Source organism: Battus philenor, unplaced genomic scaffold (assembly GCF_028537555.1).
Source record: "Battus philenor isolate CCGP_79_NKW_IND1 unplaced genomic scaffold, ilBatPhil1.0.hap1 SCAF_17, whole genome shotgun sequence".
In the NCBI taxonomy this organism is placed as follows: Eukaryota; Metazoa; Arthropoda; class Insecta; order Lepidoptera; family Papilionidae; genus Battus; species Battus philenor.
Window position 1 is genome coordinate 3,280,862 of NW_027181679.1, and position 17,497 is coordinate 3,298,358.

At 30.7% G+C, this 17,497-nt stretch overlaps 1 pseudogene; it reads right to left on the bottom strand.

Moving 5' to 3' along the window:
* Window positions 1-12,674: 12,674 nt before the first annotated feature.
* On the bottom strand, window positions 12,675-17,187 carry LOC137920023 (bilin-binding protein-like; annotated as a pseudogene).
* Between the last annotated feature and the right edge of the window lie 310 nt (window positions 17,188-17,497).

Sequence of the window (17,497 nt, forward strand, 5' to 3'; positions counted from 1 at the left end):
AGCGAGCCTTCAAATTTAAAAAAATATAAAATTTTTGTGAAGGTGAATTCAAGTAGCCTGTTTTTCGAAAACCTTGTTTGTAAATTATAGACTTTAATAATTTTGTTTTATTAAAAAAAAAAACCTTGAAATTGGAATCAGGTCTGAACGAACAATAGTTATTTTTTTCTGACGTAATTTGATAGAAAATTTAAATGATTAAACATATTTCAGAAGGTTTACTTTATTTTGTAAAGCCTTTAATAATACATGAAATATGTAAAAAATAACTTTTTATAACATACACTGCAACACTTTTGTAATAATATTTTATGGTATAAGATATTATTAATTTCTTTTTAGTCTGGCTTTTCTTTTTTTTTGTATCGATGAACGACAAATTTTAACAGTATTTTAATTTATACTCCGATTTATACGGGAAAGGAAAAAGATTAGTTATAAATTTTTTTTCGCCTTTTTATTTTATCGAAAAAGGTCTTGGGGAGCCCTAGACCAGTTGCTCTCTTGCGGAATGCTCGATACGGATTATCATTGAAGCTATTCGCAATAAGTTCCATGTTTCTATTTGCCAAAGTCCATTGCGAACGCAGTTTGCGCTCTTGAACAAAATAGTGCTGTCTCTTTCCTTCCTCCTCCGCCTAACGCTTGCGAAAATTTTTAAACGGTTTTATTTAGTTCGACCCGTACGGAATTTATTTGGATCAAAATTAGAAATTGAAATTTAAGCACCTTCCCGTTGTCAGATTGATCTGAAATTTGGTACACACATTTAATTTAGATGACAATACAATATAATAAAATCAATAACATTATAAATCTAAGATGGCCGCCGATACAAAATCGCGGATTACGTATTTTTCCTTAACCCCCTCAATATCGGCATCAAAAGAAAGGGTTACACTAGTAAAACACGATGATTATGTCAAAATTTAAAATTCAAGATGGACGCCCTTCCAATATGGCGGACTATGTACATTTTTTCCACAACCACCACAATATGGGTATCAAATAAAACCGTTTAAAAAACGGATAGATTTTTATTTAATTTAAAATCCGAATTCTATCACCGGACACCCTGTATGACTAAACTCTCTTTTTACATTGACATTAATTGATGGACTTTAGTGTGACACATGGGATTAGCCCTGAAAAGAAACACGCAAGACGATATAGTAAGCAAACACATTTATTGACTATTCACACAAGAATACATCGTCGAAGTAATTATACTAATTTTCACATAAACTACAACTAATTATTACATGGTAATTATGTTCCGAGGTTACCACACATCTTTTTTGGAAATTCTTTACATTTTAAAGAAAAGCATTCTCTAAATATTGAGCCATTCACTATGTTAAAACCGAAATGTCATTTGCCACGTCGTTTTGAAGAATGAATCACAAACTAGGAATAGGCGTTGTAATATTTTTTACTTTAACCACCACCACTTACTACAAAACGAGTGTAATTTTTTAGTCAAAACTAAGAAATGAAGGAAGAGGATGAGGCGATGAACGAATGGCAGTCAGAATGGAATAAAAAGACAGATCGAATTGTGGTATGAAAGAATAGAATGATAGACTGTGTGAAGAATGACAGCTGAGAGTGAAAATAAAAAGACATTAAAAAATTAATAGAGATAAAAAATAACCTTGTCCCAAACCTGATAGGGGTGGAAGCGGAGATCCCCAATAACGGGGACGAAAAAAAAAACCTAAACAAACTCTAAAACCACTAACTATAATAGTTCTATAGATATAAGTATATAAAAGCATAATATTATCAGTATTTTGTAAAAACAACAATCTTTCTTCTTCTTTTAAATTAATGAAAAGAAGCATTTATATTTCTTCTTTTAGAACAGTAATAGCCCAGCGGCAGAAGAATGAGACTTCCGATCGTATCGGTCGACCTGCAACGACTATTTCCTCACTTACGGATGTCCACCCAGTTATTAAATTCACTTTTCTGTCGGACTGTTTAAAACTAAGTTTGATTGATTAAACAAGTAAAAACTTAAGAAATGAAAGTATAACTCCTTTATTGTCAATTATTTTATAGTACATCCAAATCTAAAAATCAACGATTTTGTGTTTCAAAATTCGGATTGCTACATATTAAAATAAATTATTTCTTACTACCTATCCCTGCAGATGTTATACGCCATGTAATGTCAGAAGTTATAGGCTGTCGCATTCCAATATAAATGATAAATTATTTTAACTTATTTTCAGAGATTCGTTATAAAGGTTGATCGGAAAAGGGTGTAAAAATTTTAAAACTTTCTGCCGACAAATACTTATACTTTTAACCCTTTTAACGCTTTTACAACTACAACTAATCATCCTGTATAGAAAAAATAACTTCAAAAACATAAATCTGCCTACGTTTATATTCTACAAGAAAAAAATCACAAATTCTATGAAGCATCGATTATTTGGCAAAATTTCATAAACATTTATTTAAAAAAAATGTGATTATTTAATAATATATATTTAAAAATCTCCGTCTTTTTTAATATTTATATTTAAAATAATGTCAATAATATTTAAATAAAAATCATTTATCAAATATTAACATAAAATGTTGTAAAACTGTTGAAAGAATGTCTTCTATCGGACAAAAAGACGCACGATTTCATGACATCTACACACGGTTGAAATTCCTTCAACCCCCATATAGCGTTTTGATACAATTTTATAGTGAGAACAGCTAAGGTACGCAACAACTTACCGGGGTTGTTACTAGCTTACTATAACTTGATAGTCTTCAAGTTAAGAGTTAATAGATTTACATCGTAGACATGTTCATCACTTAACATCAAGTGAAAATGAAGTCAAATGCTTTGTCAGTTGTCTATTCAAAAAAAAAGAAAAATAAGATATGTATTTGAAATTATCGTATTTCAGACAAAATTCCACGAGTATTATTACTAAAGTGACTGAAAATACGGAATGTCCCATAAAGCAACATTGAGCCGAAATCATGTGATATAACAGATAGAGATTAGCCCCAAAATATAATGTAAGACACTATTTGCCATGTATTATTAAATTCTATTTTTTATTTCTGCTCTTTTCGAAGTCAAGCCTTTGCAGTTATTTCTACTGTCCTTTACAGAAGGTCTATTCACATAAAAGACAAAAAAAGTATATAAAAGCAAGTGTCTGTAGTCAGAGCAATAGAAAGAACATCGTAATGTGCATAGTATTAATTAACTCTTTTGAAATGAAAATGAAAATTTTATTTTTTTCTTAAATATATTTCTGCAGTTTTCCACTAACAGGCCTATTCCAGATTACGACTTGTCGTTGATTTATAGGAAACATTAACATTGATGCCAATGTGTGACTACTACATAAAATTCTGGGTCACTATGAGATTCTACTTATTATATCTCTTGACTGTGGGATTCTTTTACCGATTGCTACGTTTCGTATGAACACACACAACAATTCGTTGGAGGCCAGCACAGTACATTATCTCTCTTATCTTCTGTCTATCGAGAGAAGCCAAAATTCTGATGAGGTGCGTTCATAATTTTACTGAAAAAAATGTGACAATGTATAATTTACATTTAGAACATAATCATTTTAGTAACAATGTATTTACTTTACTATATTGTATTGCACTGCCGTGCTATACTCTGTACTATACTGAACTGTAATGTACATTAGTATATTATACTGTATTGTTCTGTCGATAAGAACTAAATTAAGCTTTAGAATATTTTTATTCCAAACTTAAATGTAAGATAAAAAAGAAAACAAAACGTGGCGGTAATTTATTATCATTATTTAAAACGTTCTTCCTTCATTTAGCAGTGGTAGCAAACAGATTTGAAATTGATCGCAGCTCAAGTTAGTTAAGCAGATCAAAGTTTATATTAATACACTTCTGTGGTAAGGACGATATAATACAAAAATGACCAAGGAGAATGGTAAAGATTTAAGAACTTAATAGATATTTATTGATGATTGACATAGTATTCAATTCACAGCGTGGGTACTCCAGACCCCCTACTAGATAGATCGACAATATAATTGATTTTATTATTTATTATATATATAAATATTTACAAATATATACATAATTAGACACACACACACACATATATATGTGTGTATGATGTATATATATACCCATTATTTATACTTCTATTACTTCCATACTATGGTTGTCTGGAAGAGATTGCCTCGTGTGATAAGACCATCCATTGTAATTTTTAGTATATTATTATGAAACTATTTATATACTCTCTAGTGTGTACAATAAAGGATATTAAATTAATAAGTAGTAGCCATTAATATATTTATATGAGGTGTTTTTTATCTTAGTGATTGTATTACTTGTCAAAATTTCAGATTCCTTGTTAAAATAAATAAATAAATAATCAAGGTAGAGGGACGTCGTTGGGCACGACCAACTCAAAGCCGGTCATTGTGGCAATTTTTGGCGAAGGTGTACAAGGTAGGCATCTACCAACTAACATGAATCCGTTCGAGCCTCGATCACACTCCGAATTGAATAACTATGTACAAAGAGGCGAAATATTAGAATACAGACACGCATATGCAGTACACGCATGCGCGGTTTACAGCAGTGTGCACCCAAACATCATTCAACCATGAAATCTCTCTAAATGATCATATCATTACTGGTTGACCGCGTAGAAAACATACTTCCGTCTCTGATAAAATATTACGAAAAAACCAAAAACATTTTACCGTAGTTATAATCTCTTTTCGCTTCCCACGTACCTTAATTAAATAATGAGGAAGTGGACGACCTGTCTGACGCAGTTAACCTAACCTTCAGCTATTCGAATTTTGAAACCAAATTCCTGCTACCCAATAACATTACAATTACATAAACATCTTATGTGAAATTTTTTAGAGGGGTCTGTGTAAATGGTCGTCCTACGGCTGAAACGATAATTATGATAATACACTTTAATAAATGATGTCAAATGATATCTTACATATTTGTTAAATCTACCTTGAATACCATTTAACAATTAGTGAAAGATATCAAAGGGTACTCCAGTTTTACTGACAAGACATAACTATTGGAAACATTATTATATATACTAAAATGTTTGCTTCATTTTATATAAATTAAATCTTCCAGTTCAGCTATTGCTTAGGTTTACCTTACTTATGCTAACTTATTTAACATCAACTTTATTTAATGATGATTTATCTCAGGGAAATGTCAATTCAATTCAAAATATCTTTATTCTAGTATGCATTTAAATGTACTTTAAAATCATCATTTGATTTTAACATTATAAATAGTTATCTAGTAATTTTGATCTGCTGAGATGGGCCGACCAGGACCCTGCAGTTGATTTTTTAATGAAATTTAAAGTTGAATGTTTACATTATAATATAGACTATATAAATGAGTCAACAAATCAATAGTAACAAAACCAATGCATTGATTAGAAACGTCAACCATTGAATACGAATGTCAACCAAATAAATATATGGTGATAGAATAGGTTTATTTACTCTAAAGTTTGTAAGAAAAAGAAAAAAAAATAATATATATCTTAGTAATCAACAATAAGCTTCAAAGCTTGCACACCTACTGATATTTACAGTCAACTTGTCCAAAGAGATAACTTTGGAATAGGTGCCATTTTTTCTATTGGAATGCGACAAGCCGATAATTTCTAGCAGTAAAAAGTCTGGTGGATCAGATTACTATGTTATTGATTGTTTACTAATAATCATTATTTTTATACGCGAATTTTGAAAACGCTTAACATTTTTATTCTTTAATTTTGGAATCTTACTTTATTATCATTACGTTGTTTATTATTTATAAAACATAATTTTTGGACATAGTAGCATAGTGGTAGTTAACGTTAATAACAGTAAATGCGATATACAAGCACTCTTTTAATGCATTTCCACCTATTTCCTATCACCTTCATATCATACATATCATGCGCCTGTCGAAATAAAATTGATTACTTATGCTTTTGCAATACTGCTATTTTAAGCTCCTATAGTATATGGTATTAGGGTAGTAGACCATAAAAACGTGTCTCGTTAATAAGCTACTAAATATTAGTGTTATACCGTATTGCCTAATAATGAAGGATTTTGACCAGTGCGTGTTGTCGGTGATCTCTTAAGGTTTCGATACGTGGTCGCTTATAGTGGGCCTTATAAAAGAGTTCGATATCACCCAGAGTAGAACAAATTAGGTCACTGGTATAGATTTAGGAACTGGTCTTCTGACGTGGCAGTGGTGATGGCAGCGCGAGTGGTGATTTCGAACTGGTAGACGCCGCGAGGATAGGCCTAGACAAACTGACGATATAGTTAAGTTCGGGAAAAGTTTCTGGATGCAGGCTGCGCAAGACCGGTCTTCGTGGTGATCTTTAGAGAAGGTCTTTGCTTTGCAGTTAGGTCTATCGACTGTAATGAAAAAAAAGACAAAAAAGAAGGTATTATTGAATCGTTTCAATAATACCTTCTTTTTTTGCACTACAAGTCGTGATCGGTATTATTCTTAGTCTTTAAGGCACGAAGTATAAATCCTTTATAGCGCTAGGTCTACTCGATAATTGTAATCTAATAGTCTTGGATCTTTGTCTATCTGTCTCAAGGGTCTGTCTAACGATAAGTTGCAAAAGCTCGTATTTTTAAGTCACTCATCGTGTGGCCAAAATATTGTAGTCTTCTTCTTTTCATTGTATTTAGCATTTCTAATTTTTACTTCATGCTCCTTAACAATGTTTTATTATTAACTTTATCTCTTTGCGATGTTCTCAGCGTTCTCCTGTGTTACATTTCGAAGGCTTCAACTTTGCTCGTCGATTCTGTAAGTGTCCAAGAATGATAGTTAATCCTGATTTAATAGAAACTAGACTCAAATTGAAGGGTGCGATAATGGCGTCCATCAATTTAATTCTACGATGGTTCCTAAGGCGATTTCTCTTTGAAGAACTCAATTGAAATATTAACGGCTTTTTATCTCTTTCACAATATCTTTAATACACTAATAGAACAATTCGTCATCTAGTTTTATTATAAATTAAGAAATCTTGCATATTGTGATATGATTAAATATTTTTAATAAACTTTGTCAATGTATTAAATTTTAATTTAGAGACATAACACATTGAAAAATTTTATGTAGTTTCCTGTAAAATAGTTAAAAATTTTAAGGAGTCTAGAGGAAGTTATGTATTTTAAAACCTTTTTGATAGATTTACATAGAAAATAATATAAAATAATACTTCAAAATGTCGATGCAAAATATGTGAAAATAAAAAGCAACCTACACACGATTTTCGGCTGTATTGGGACACACAACTATATATACATTTAGCGAAATTACGTACGATTCACTAAAATTATAGAAATATCTTTATTTCTATACGTACATCGCTATTTTTTTATATTCATTAAACTTTATTTATCATATACATATCGATTTTTCTACCACCAAACACCAAAGAACGAGGCGGATCGTGGAACATCTTTAAAACAAGAAGATCAACAAAATGTAATTCAGCTAAATGATCGGCAACGTGGAAAGCTTGGCAACTTTTATTTTTATATCAAGCCAAGAAGATGATAATCTTTACCATGACAGGCAAGTGAAAGAACGATTTCGAGAACAAGCATATAGCTTAATTAGATGCATAATTAAACCTACATTTTATTTAAATTACGAATATTATTAATAATGATACTAAATCGAAGATTAAGTCGAAAATCAACGAATTGTACTAATCTTAAGTTAACTATAAATTAAGAATACCAGTTATATTATTAGCTGTTAGTAAAAAAGCTTCATAGAGGTAAATGATACATTTACTGTCAATTAATCTTAACGAAGAATCAATGTTTTCAGAAATAATAGATAAAGTTATGATAATACAGAAGGAAAAAGCGTACTCAAAATTAGTATTACTACATGTCAAAATTTATTATTGTTTACGATCTGTCCCTGCAAACTTTATTTATTTATTTACACTTTTTAGTACACCATAGACACTAAATTGAGGGAAAAAATACGCAATTTATATGGTACAAGAAGCGGTCTTATCGCTCGAGGCGATCTCTACCAGACAACTTTTGGATGGAGATGAGAGACATGAAGGAGAGGGCAGTACATACAAATACATACTTATATACACATAAACTTATCTTCGTATATATATAGATATATTTACGTGGAAGAAGAAGACTTTATAATGCCAGGAGATATTGACCTGTCACATTTTAATAAAGCCTTAGTATTAACACTTTAAACTGAGTTATTGGAAATAGGTGTTACAGCTTTAAAACTTTTGGCTGATAGATGACCTATACGTTCACCTCCTTCAAGCTTTTCCATTGTTTAGCGATCATCGTTGCAACATACATATCACACGCCTGTCGAAATAATATTAATTACTTGTACATTCGCAATACTGCTATATTGGGTTCCTGCCAACAAAATTAAAAAGTTCTTGCTTATTATATTAAGTGCAATACCGCTATGCCTGAAGGCTTTTGACCAGCGTATGTTTCTTGTGATAACTTACGCATATGAAACGTTTAGCGACAATTGTGGGGCTTATAAAAGGGCGCAAAGTCATCCAAAGCGCAATGGAAAGAGCTATGAGAGCTTGCTACGAGATCTAATTCGAAATGAGGAGAGTCTTAGAATAGCTCGTCTAAAATGGCAGTACACGGGGCATATCGCTAGTGAAACTGATAAGCCGTTAGAGAAGAAAAACTTATAACCAATCACCCTGTATACATTTTAACAATTCATTAATGAGAACTATCAAGGCAATGTACGCGTATTTTCAAAAAAGAAACTGGCTCAATCGTTTCACTTTCACAAAAAAATATTTTTCGATAATTCGAAGGTTAATTGTTTTTAATATACATAAGTGTTTTTGACATTCCTATCTCATAAATTTTGTAATTAAATTGAAATGGTAAACTAATTAAAAATAATTATAATAATTATTTTATATAATAAACATTTTTAGGGTGTTAAACTTTGTTTATTTACACACAATCAATCATGTAAAGTATTTAAATGAATGGCAGGTTGTTTTTAAATAAACGTGAGGAGGCAGCTGAATTGCTCGATTGCAGTGGCAATAGAGTGGCGACCACGAATCGGCAGACGCAATGTGGGTAGGCACCGCACAAGGTGGACCAACGACATAGCTAATCTCAAGGAAAGTCGCTTCTTTAATCATTGCAGGAGACCAATGTATTGTAGTGAGTTTGTATCGGCTGATATAATGATGATGATGCTAGCTACCTGATGGTTAGAGTATAATTTAAACCTAGGTTCTTTCCAGATTCCAAATTTGACTTATATGCACCATTATTTGCGACCCCATAGTTCATATTCATTCAATACATAACTATGTGTAGACATATATGTGAAGACATTACTTGCATTACATCGCCATATTTCAACTCGTACTTAAATTCCATACTTGTTAAAATTAAATCTTCTAGATACTAGTCTTTCAAAAACACTATTGGCGTTTTGGCTTGAGCTGTAGTCTCTTCTAGCATTGTTTTATTTATGATTCATTCAATAAATATTTTGTTATTTATTTATGTATGATATGTGTTCAAAAAAAATTTTGACAAGGGTTTTCTCCTGTTTTCTAAGGAACTAGGACTCGTAAGTTGAAGAATGATATGATGAGTATTAAAATTTTGTTTACAGTTTGTCACACCAACTCAATGAATTTATGTGCTTTCAAAAATTTGTAATTATTTCTCATACTACGATAATAGTCTTTTAGGCTACAACGTATAAAAGTTTGTTAAAAACTAATATGCATTTAATTATAAAAATTATACAAATCTACTTAATGATCCACTACAATTTTTGAACTAACACTACTTATTTTGGTTACTTTTAATACGGAGTTGATAGGAAATTTCAAGTGAAACTGGGGAAATCCCGTAATGCATATATCAGATAGCCGTTGAGGTTTTAAGCCGTTAAGATTTTCAAGAGGCGATTACGTATCCGCAAGCTTTAATATGTCCACCTAAAAGAGAAAAGAAAGGATAGAAGATGTGGTTAAAAAGTCAGCGAAAGACATTAGATGCAGGCCGTTACCTTCCGGTCGTATTGTAAATCTAAAGGAAGCCAATGTCTGTATACATTATACGGCCTAAATGATAATGATGATCATCTGTAATGTCAAGCTTTTTTATTATAAGTATATACGTTATATACGTATGTATGTATGTGTAAGTATGTATGTCTATGTATGTTTATGTATATTTATGCTCATTTGTTTGTGATTATGTATTTTTTTTGTACACGTGAACTACCCTTTATAAGTACTATTATCTTTTCCTTACTATGGTTGTCTGTAAGATATTGCCTTGTGCCCATTGTACTTTTCTGTATATTATTGTATCTGTATATTATGTATCTTATCGTGTACAATAAAGAATATTAAATAAATAAATAAATAAAAAACAAGCTGATTGTATAAATTGGAGTGGCGGTGGGCAGATGACATATCGCGTAGAACGGATGGACTTAACGTTCTGGAATGAGGACTACAGATTGACAATCGCAGCGCAGGACGTTCATCCACGAGATAGACAGGTCTGGTTGAGACTGCCGGATGCGGGTCGCTTTCAACAGGATCTTTTGGAAATCTATGGATCCCATATCTAGAATTATCATGGCGAAGTGATGACGGTAAAGATTTTCACTAAAATAATGTGCCGTGCAGTCCGGAAACAAGAGTCCAGTGCAGTAATGAAAATAACTTTCAAAATTTTGTTTCCTATAATGCTGGCTTACTTATAATGATTCTCTTTAACATCTATAATCATTGTCAACATTATATGATTAACAAAATTTATTCTCCATTCGAGAATGTAACTTGAAGAATAAAATCATTTTAGTCTTTTAATAAAAAGATTTTCAATGACAATGTCATTGTGATTAACACGCTTTTTAATAATTGAGTTGATGAGAATGAAACGAAATTTACAAGTAAGCTTTTGTTTAAAGTTTAACAAGGGTCGTTTTTGAAATATTACATAAAAACTTTGTTTGTTTTAATTGTGTTGTTATGATTTGTATTGAAGTGAATATTTTTTAAAATAACAAAAGGGTTTATATCTTTAATTTTATTGTTTTTAAGTATTTGTAATATTTACAATTCACCTTTTGATTTAAATATATATAATAATCATAATGACCGTGGACTACTTCCAAACTAAAGAATGTCTGAAAATTATTTTTGTATAAGCATATTCTCAGTAAAAACTATTACAGACGTCAATAATCATACAATTAAAGTTTATTTGTAATGTTATACATTGATTCGTAAATCTATATACAAATAAATAAAATTCGAGTGTTTGTTTGTAATATTAATATAACCGATTTTTATTAAATGCATATGAATATATACACGGTACATTTAAATAACATGTTTTTAAATTTTTGTTCGTCTATCTGTCTGTTTGTTCCGGCCAATTTCGAGTTTGTTCAGGCTAGCCTCTGAAATAGCCAAACCGAAGTTGACACCGCTTATACTGACAGTTTGCTGATATGTCTTTTAATTAAGAAAAATTAAATGAAAACATTTACTAAATAAACTAAATGTTTTTTGTTTAATTCCACGCGGACATAGTCGCGGGCACAGCTAGTATTAAATAAAATTATTCTTAAAAGTACTCGTTGGAAGTTTCAATCAAATGATATTTAAACGTGTGATGAAAAATACATCATACTTTTACAACAGCACTAGTTACTTATTGATGAAAAAATATTATTTTTAATCACTTTTTTTGTATAACGGTACTGAAATTAAGTTTTTCTAATTTTTTTAAGTTATTGAACTTTTTTATACAAATTTCGAATATGATGTTACCTGTAATATGAATATATTTGTGGTTGATGACTGCGTGTATATACTAAATCAGGCAGCATTTTGTACTCTTTTTTTGCATGACATAGCCATTGGCCAGAGGAAGGTGAAAAGATATAATAAAGGTACAGTTACATTTGGTTCAGTCGTTTTTAATAGTAAAGATTGAAATAATCTTGTATATATATAATCTATGTATGTAATCTAGGTATATATATAATATATGCAATTAATCTTAAAGCTTGGTTGTCCATTTTAATAAAACAACCTACAAAAAAGTAAACAAAATTCAATACAGGTTTAACTTGAAGGATAAGTAGTAACATAGTGCCAAATAGTAAAATAACAAAAGAAATCTACATAAATAAAATATATATTAGAGTCTGTCATAAAAAAAATTGTGATAATTAAAGTAGAAAAAATGTTATCGAAGCACGTATAACAGCGCAATCTGTATTTAACCTGATGATGGATTTAAGCTCGTAGAGAGGAAACTTGTGGAAAGTCCTTCTAAAGAAGTATTATTAGTATCATTAGGTGAAAATGAACTTTGCAAGGAGGCTTCTTTAAACCTGCTTGAGTCGTCAGCCCAGAGCACTGTATTCGACACTTCTTCCTACAACGCGAGACCGGCATCCGCACCGTGTTAAAGGGTTAAAAATTACTTATCTCTTTTTTATTGTTCGTGAAATAACAAAGTACATTATATTATTCAGTTATGTTTATTTTATTAAAATGAAAAAATATTATATTGTTAGTTTTGTATTTTTTTATAATACATTTAGGAGAAACGAGTTACTATGGTGTTAGTGATAGCGTAACAGGCTTCCGGGGAATAATCGTTAGCGATGTATTTTGAGGTATCGATAACTTTAGATGTGCTTAGGTAGTTGTCGACGGCAGCCTTTGCGTATTCATTCAAAACGGGGCTCCTGGACATAACCCATGAGTACACTGTAATAGAAAAACATTAATTATTTACTGCTATCAGATATCAGAGTACAGAAAATCAAATAATCATTTTTTTATTTATTTATATGGAAGATCGGCGGCTTTAGACATTAGGTGGTGTTAGGTGCGAGGTGGTTCGTAATATATGATTATTTTAGGTCATTTTATTGGAAAAATCTTCATAGCTATTACACTTACATCCAATTACGTCTTTCTATAAAAAGTGATCACTCTGAAAATTATAACATTAATTTACTTTTTAATACAATGCGACAGACCCATAGATTCTTTAAATCATTAATTTCAGAATAGCGTGCTACATTTATTAATTTACAGCAAATGAACTATACTTTTAACCATTTAAAGCTTTTATATCTATCTCTATTCACGTCTCTACATAGAGATTATATAGTTTAAGTTTAAGTTTAGTGATAAAATGATTACTCTGAATGTAATAGACATTGATTTACTTTTTTATTAGAATGTGCCGGATCTAAAACTTCTGTTCATATTAAATCACAGATAATAAACAATAATTGATATTAATATATCGTGATCCGAAATTTTGTGAACTGCTCAGTAAATTAATATTTACGTAAGTTGTTTTTTAAACCATTGATGTTTTAATAGCGTGCACCATTCACTAAGTTGTCGTAAATGAGCTACGCATTTACTTATTTAAGGCTTTTACACCTATTTCCATTCACATATCTCTGTATAAAGTGAACACTATGAAAATATAGTATATAAATAAAGTAACAAGCCTATGACTTCTGGGCATACGAAGTCAGGGACGGATAGTAAATAATAATTGATATTAATAAAGAGTGATCCGAAATTTTGTGAACTGGTTACTAAATTATAATTACGTTAGTTATTTTTTCAAACCATTGATTTTCGAACAGCGTGTACCACTAGTTCATTGATAACAAACGAACTATAAATCTACAATCCTGCCTGTAGTAATAGTGTAGTCAAACTAAGAGTCAATAACTAGTATTCACATATAGCATTAGTTTATATAGCGTTGTATAATTTTGGACATAATTAGGAAACAGAAAAATACCTAAAGACGTTTCAAAAGCCTTCTCACCGAAATAACGGTGGTTGAAAAAGGATCAATATCATGTTGCTTGCTCGCTCGCACAATAACAAAATTTTGTTTATACATAGTTAATGCATTATCGAATGGTTTTGCAAGGTATATTATCAGTTTATAAAAGTAATAAAATTTCGGCTGTATATCTCCGATTTACAACTGTAAGTTGTAAATTAGAGATAATTATGTTAAATTCCATTTTTAAATTTTTACGATAATTTCTGATAGTTTTCCATTTTGTTATTATAAGATATATGTAACTAATACGCAATATTTAGAAATAAATTTTCATATTACTATTTTTTTGAACAGTTATAGCCCAGCGCCATAGGACTTGCGATTGCAGGTCGCGGGTTCATTTCAGATTTAATTTTATATGATTTACACTTTTTAGGTTAATTATATAGGATTTCCACTGCTTACAAACAAGTATTCAGAGAGTGGGCAGTAATGTACCTTGCTTAACATAATACCACACCACTGTCGCTACACTCGCCTACCAAGTGTGACAATTATGATTTAACTGCGTACATATCTTTGCGTCTATCTTTTGAAACGACGATATGTATGAATATATATATATAGACACATACAATAAATCGCTACTAGTGATGATGTTTTTATTCATTTCACTTCAATAATTTTTCACATTTTTAAATTAGTAAAGTACTACACATAAGTGAAATAAGTAGTACATGTCTTATTCTCGTGCAGATAAAAATTTTCTATGGGTGTTTCACTTATGTGAAGTCATTTAGAATTTTGCAAAATAATCTTCTTTAGCCTTCAAATAATAAATGAATTATTTTCTTATCAAATTATTACTAAAAAGCTATACTATATTACTAAAGGCATACAAACCGTTATGTGTGTTGGTTTCCGGATTATACTTGCAGCGGTATGCAATGGCGTAGGAATGGTAGTCGGTGTCCAAGATGGAGAGGAATGTGTTCTTTGATACACCTAAACAGAAAAAATATTTCGTTTACAACTTCGTATAGTTTCTACCGGGACGTAAATCATCTCTTCATAAAGACAGCTACATTAAATTTCGTTAGGTAGCAAATGTAATCAACGTTAAGAAAGGTTAAAATTCAAATTGAAATGTGTGAATATTTGAGCCTTGTAATAAATCTCGACGTTGACACAAACATCGTCTTCGAACGATTCCAGATCATCATACGGATTGAATTCAAATGGGCGGATGTCATATATCTCTCCGTTATCATATACCAGTACATCCTAATATATTAGAATAGCCTTCATACATCAGTTTCATCTAAACTTTTTCCATCATTATTTTAGATTATATTTATTTATTTAATGTTAAACGATACGAAAAAAATTGTGTTTCCCGGGATTCTAATTAGCAACCAATAGGCATAGGTTACAGTCTGTCATGGTTACATTTATTTATTTTCCAAGTTTAAATATGAGTACGTAAAGGGATAAACATTTCAAGAATATCAAACAACGCAATCGACAATATGCTTTTAAATGGTCGTAAAAGAAATTTCTGTGACAGCGAAACAATGGATTGTTTTTTTGAAAATTCCCTTACATTGCCTCACTAACATTTGATCATTCTTAATCTTAATATTAAATACATATTTATAAAATAGTGACAGATTAATGATGAATATCACAAAGAAAATTAAACTCGTAACGTTCACATTTCTTCTTCAGAAAGTTTACAAATTTTTCGTTGAAGTGTATCTATATATAATAAAGTTCCACTGAATATTTTAAACATTTCTTCTCTTAGTTTTAATTATAAAATTAAATGCATACTATTAAATAAAACTTACTATAGCAGCAGTTTTTGTAGAACTTGGTCTGTTGACACATTTACTTGTACATTAATTTTAAAAATTAATATTTCTCTGTCAGTTAACCGTTTGGACGGTGCAGAGATAAATTGACAAAGGTAGGTGAAACTAGTAAATATTAAAAACTCGAAAAATAAGATAAAGTCATATTGAGGAGGAATTGAATTACATAAAAACACCTTAAATAAATATACTAATTATACCGCATATGTATACATATATATACATCATGCACATATACATTTACGTAGTTGATATAATGTATAAATCAAAAATAATTAGGTTTCAGTTTAAAAGAGTAACTGTTGAGTTTCTGACTGACTGACTATAGCTTATTGCTTATAATATTAAAATAACCGACAATTCCAAAGTGCATGTTAATGCCTACTGGAATAAAGATACTTTCAATTTGATGTTCTCAAAGTTTCCTTATTTCACTTACCTCCATTCACCATGTGAAGGACATCATCATCTTGGCCGGTGGGTAGAAAGTCAAATCACCAGCGATAAACGATCTTTCACCGTCGACCACCTGACTGTACTGAACTTTGTTGCTGTTTCCATTTATGAGATATTCAGCGACCGTACACTTGCCTTTGCCGCCTCGCTCTCCAGCATTAGGGTACCTTGCGATTTCATACCATGTACCTTGATACTGGAAAGAGTCAGAATCAAATAAGTTAAATGTAATAATAATTCTTTAATATTTAAAAGGAGTTATTTCATTGTTTTTAGTTCTAGTAATTTGACTGTTTGCCAAACATGAAAGTTGTGGCTTATTTCTTGCAATCTCTCGTCGTTTATAACTTAAGAGGAGTAATGTGAAACTATGCATTGTCTTCCTCGAATCCCTTGCGGATTTAAATTCGTGAAATCCGTTCTTAGCTGACTTTAAAAAGTTAGAATAAATATTCTAACCAAATTTTATATATCTGAGCTTAACAGTACAGGAGATATCATGATGAGTGTTACACATGTGAAAATCTATACATATTGATTTTAAAAGTTTTTTTTTTTATCAATTCTAATTTGTATCGTTATTGTTTTTTTTAACAATATTTTTTTTCGCTTTTACTTAGCGCAGACAGTTGGGAGAGGGTTGCCGCTATTTGATACGGATCTTTCTTCTCCCAGCTGCGAGGTACGACAGCGTTTTATAATTTTTATAATTTTTCTTACACAATTTTCTCTTATAGGTAAATACAGCTAAAATTTATACATATTAACAATAAAATTTGTAAAGTTTACTGAATTATGTATTAGTTGGTACGATTTTAAAGAGTATGCTTTAAAACATTTATACTCACAGAATAGAAATCAAAATTGTCCTGAGGCTTCACATCGGGACAAGGACCTTCATAAGTGACGTCAGCGGTCGCAACTGCGAATAGAGCAAGTAAGACAAAACGATACATGTTAGATATTTGAGTCTACAACCTATAACTTGAAGCTGCCGGTGTATTGTGTACATTTTGAAAATATTTCGCCCTTTATATACTGACTTCCCAAGTTCAGAAAGGCCGCGGCGTGTTCAATATAAAAATTCAAAATTGAAAACGTAACTCATTCTCATTTCGTAAATTCGTTCTACTGGTAGTTACTTTATGATACATTATTGGTGTGACGATATTTTGAACACATTTTTTAAAAAAAGTTGTTAATTATTTTGTCAACGAGTGTACCGATTGTCGTACATCCGGTTTTTCTCAAGCGTGAGAAAATATA